This window comes from Miscanthus floridulus, chromosome 2 (genome assembly GCF_019320115.1).
Source record: "Miscanthus floridulus cultivar M001 chromosome 2, ASM1932011v1, whole genome shotgun sequence".
NCBI classification, from domain to species: domain Eukaryota; kingdom Viridiplantae; phylum Streptophyta; class Magnoliopsida; order Poales; family Poaceae; genus Miscanthus; species Miscanthus floridulus.
In genome coordinates, this window is record NC_089581.1 from 136,843,014 (window position 1) to 136,847,777 (window position 4,764).

Sequence of the window (4,764 nt, forward strand, 5' to 3'; positions counted from 1 at the left end):
TGTAATGTATGGCTCGGTTTTTATTTTTCTCCTTTTTTCTCCTTCTATTTCGCTGATGTAATGTATGGCTCGGTTAGTTCGGTTCTAACTGAAACCGAACCGAACTAACCGATACCAAATTTTCTCAGTTCAAGTTTCCTGACTAACTGATCGGTTCTAATTTTACGCTAATCAAATTTTATAACCGATGGTTTCGGTTAACCGAATGGCCAAGGCGACCGCCCACCCCGCGCTCCTCGTCTTTCACACCCCCGTCGCGGTCGCGTTCGGACCTCGGAAGCTTCCGGAGACAGGAGGCCACCCGCCGCTCCCCGTGCCCTAGACAAAAAGAGGTACGCCTCCGATTCCAGAGGGGAGGGGGTTGCGCCGCTCTGATTTCTGATAGTTTGCTGCCAGGAGAGCCGTCTGATTTGCTCCGCCGAGGTGAGCGCTGCCGTGCACTCCCCCGTGGTCTTCCCCGCTTCGAATCTGACGCGGTTGGATGATGTTCGGCGTGCGTTTTGTCTAGTCGATTCGGTCGTTTTCCCTGGTAGAGGAACCCTAGTTCGTTATCGCGTTGTGGAAGGTGGAGCGTCGGCCTGTTGCCTTGGGCTGAGGGCGTGTTCCGCACACAATTTTGAAAGTGGGATTGAGTGGTTTCATTGCGCCGAGGGGTAGGGGGAGCTCTTTAGATTCTTTTGGGATTGGTCGTTTGCGCCTTGGAGGAGGGCCGTGCGCGTGTTGAAGCTGTTATTTCCCCGGGGAGGGTGTGATGGACGGCGTGCTGGTAGAACCTCCCAGAAGAATTGTGAGAAGAAAAGATAGGAAAACTTTGTTTTCTTTGGTGCGCTGACTATCTGCTTGTATTTGCTCATACATATCTACACTCGGTAGCACGTTTATGTATTGTAATACTGGAAAAGTTCATGATGGATGACGTCCTCGCATGTGCACGTCTTAAGCAACATTTTCTAAAATTGATTCTATTGGTAAAATGATTCTAGATACGGGATGGAGTTGGATTCCCTGCATATATAAACAACTAAAGAAGCAATCAGTTTATAACAGAATATATGTCTTTTGTTTCACCTGTTGTCCAATTCACTTTTGGTTTAGCCTACTTACAGTAATTAATGAAGAACTTTATACTTTGGTGCCTGTTTGAGTAGATATATTTTCTTCATGGCCTTGATTCTTTTTTGTTTTTTATTTAAGAGGATCTGATATGTAAATGCATGATTTTAATGAACGGAATTGCTATTGTGCCGTTTCTAATGAATCTTATTATTTTCTCTTGGCTTCTTAGAACATGGGAAGAAGCTATGATTACAGTCCATCGCCACCAAGAGGTTACAGGAGAAGAACTCGCAGCCCAAGTCCTCGTGGTCATTATGGAGGCCGTGGTAGAGACCTCCCAACTAGTCTTTTGGTGAGGAATCTTCGTCGGAATTGTAGGTAAGATTCTCCCTGCTCCTGGATCAGTAGTATAATGGATTTTCTTTGGTGCTGCTTTCAAAAGCTATTGAATTGGTAAAGAGAAAATAGGTTATTCATTATAATATTGGAATTTGTCAAAGGGAATAGAATTAGCAGGCTTGTGAGGACTGAATTCTTAATTTTGCTTAAGACATTTAGTATCTTTTTTTCGTGCAAATAAAAAAAAGCATGTTGATCTTTTTATTTTTCAAATTAGCCCCATGGAATGTAGCTCCTGTACAGAACAGATATAAATTGTAAATATACAGTTCTGTCTAGCTATTCTGAGGGATTTGAAATGCATTCTGCTTCATAAGTGATGTCTTATTAATGAAGTGTACCCCTCCCCCTGATTTTACCGAGTTTTCAGTTGTGAAGTCCTTTTTGTTTTCCATGTTTATGAGGTGCTTCCTATTGCATATAACGATGAGAATGGGTTATTCTTTGACACTACACAACTGTAACTTGGCTGTTATGACAACTGCAGGCCTGATGACCTTCGTAGACCATTTGGAAAATTTGGTCGCCTTAAAGACATATATCTGCCAAAGGATTACTACACTCGGTAAGGCACCTTGTCTTAATTATGTGAGTAGGTGTTTGCCCATGGACTCCTACGTGCAACTTGGCGATCTCTACCTGAGCTGTATAGTACACTAAAGTATATTTGATCCAGAACAGGCTTATGTTCTTTATAAATACCATGGTGTTGCTTGTTTTTAACATATTAAATATGTTCTTTACAGATTTTTTTAAATTGTTATGCTCTGTTTCCTTTGGTTTACACTGGATTGCTTTACCCACCCCCTCAGATTAACAGTGAAAGTAACTTTTTTTGAAGACACAAGTCTTAAGAGTACTATTGAAGAAAAGGAAGAAATAGAGGTTTAAAGAGATATGCAAGTTACGAAGAGTTTGAAGTGCAAGGTCAGCAGCTTAGTGCCTGCTTTACCTTTGAGATTGATTTGTGTATCAATTGAAATTGATTTGTGTGTATCACCATTCTTGGAAGGAAGAGTTCGCAGCATGTTGATTTGATTGTCTATGCAGGGGTTTTCTCCTTAATGGTTCCGAACTATTGCTATTTTTAGTGAAGTACTAAAATTTGCTTTCTGTCTCAGGGAACCTAAAGGATTTGGGTTCATCCAATACTTTGATCCTGAGGATGCTTCTGATGCAAAGTACCATATGGATGGGCAGATGCTGCTTGGAAGGGAAATTACTGTTGTTTTTGCAGAGGAAAACAGGAAGAAGCCTTCTGACATGAGGGCCAGGGAAAGAATGAGGTACTAGTCCCCTTATGATACCCATTCTGTAACTGTTCATTTGTGCGTAAGCATCTGCCATAGCATTTTAGGAGGCAAAAGCTAATTTACTCGTGCATTTTGGTACTTCTGTAGTGGCAGAGGCCGTTCTTATGATCGGAGGTTGCGCTCAAGGTCACCTGGTTACAGCGATTCTCCTAGGGGTAGATCAAGGTCCCACAGCCCAAGCTACTCGCCAGCACCTAAGTGAAAGCACTATTCAAGGTATGACTTGCTTCCATCCCCCTCCTATGTGCTGATGAAAACTCCATGTGCTTGTAATGTCCCAGTTCAAATTGATTGGCTCACCTACCTTCTTGACAGGTCCCCGTCTCCTCGACCTCGAGAGAGATCTGTGTCGCGTTCACCAGCTGACAGCAGATCAAGGAGTGCAGGCCCCAGTGTTAGCAGGTCTCCTCGGAGGCAGAGATCTCTCTCTGTTAGCGAGTGAGGTACCTCAGGGCTCTGTGTGGCTATCTAGTCGCTGTTATGCAACTGCATATGTTCCAGATTATTTTTGTCAGCACCCTCGTGTACTCTAGGAGTTTTGAACATGTATGATGTATTTTGTATTCCGAAATCTCTGATGAGTGAAGTGGATTGTGGAACCAACGAACCTTGATGTTCGACCTGTTGACCTCTGCACAGGTGCCCATATGATACGAAGTTTTTTTTTTCTGCAATTGATATGGCAGTGTTCAGGTATTCATTGTTCATCCAATCGCCTGTCTCTTGGAGCAGCTGAGCTTCTCTGAGAATATGTGCGTTTTGGTGTTCCTCATTTCCCTTCTGATTCTGAATTGCTGTGAACTTCCGTGCTCAAATGTGTCTGAAGTTTGTAGTTGCGTGTTTGCTTTTGTATGGTTTATTTATCCCTGTGATATGGTACCCTTGCTATGTATTGTTACAAGCGCGCAGGGCTGAGAACCTATCACTACTACTACTAGTAGTATTTTTGTGAAAGTAGTACGGAAGAAGTCCAACTTCGAAAACATTTTCGCTATTTACTCAGGAGCAACTGTTTCTTTGAAAACATGAATATTATAGGTAGTCCCACGGTTTTGAAATCGTAGCTGGACAAGTGGAGTTTTGAACTCATCCTCTCTATAGAAGGGGCTTCGAGTCTGGGACAATGAAGAGAAGAGCGGATCGAGAAAGAAAATAGCCCGGCAATTACCGGGTGAATTGCTTCAACATGACGCGTCGTTGCCCTGCAGCCATGCCAGAGGGAGCTAAACTAAAGACGACTGCAAATTGGTCTTGCTTGGACGTCAAGACGATGAGGTTTCGTCGTGGAAAATTGGACGACAGTTGCAAAAACTGTACTGGAGTATGCAAAACAAAGCAAACAAAAAAAAAAGAAAAAGAAAAGAAAAGAGAGCATAGGAAGAGTTTGGCCCGTGGTCAGTCGAGTTCAGACCAGACTCGTGGACCGTGACTTTGACCCTTTGGATAGGTAATAGAAGTAATTAAGGAAGCAGTGGTTCCCCTTGTTAATGAATCCAACAACAAGACGAGAGGAGACCTGCTGCATACAAACCGTGTTGACCTACATGTTTCATGGGAATGGGATCGAGAGATAACAATTAGAGAACGGAAAATTTGATGGTAGTTGGCTGGTAGGACGATGAGTCTTGCTTGTTGTCTCACTGGCTGGTGGTTATTTCTAGTCTGGGCTAGTTTTAGGCTCGTAAATTAAGCTTCAGTTAGCTGAGCCATCAGCATCTGCATCGATGCTTATCCAAAAGCTCAACTGCTCCAGCGTGGATGGAGAACTTTGTTTTGGGTCTGTTTCATGTATGCTAGCTTGATTCCGGTGAACGATGGAGTTCTGATATGACCATGCAATTCATTGTGCTAGGTAGGCACAGGAAATCAGATGCTTCTGTTGCACACACCGTACCATTCCCTTTTGGTTTCAGTCAATCGACAATGTCAGTGTCAGCAGACAGAACAGGAGTTTATACGATTACTTTTGAGGAGAAGGTACTAATTAATTTGTATG

General features: G+C 43.1%; 1 pseudogene; it reads left to right on the plus strand.

Annotated features, from left to right (window-relative positions):
- The first annotated feature begins 213 nt into the window (after positions 1–213).
- Positions 214–3,455, plus strand: LOC136539797 (serine/arginine-rich SC35-like splicing factor SCL33; annotated as a pseudogene).
- The last annotated feature ends 1,309 nt before the right edge of the window (positions 3,456–4,764 follow it).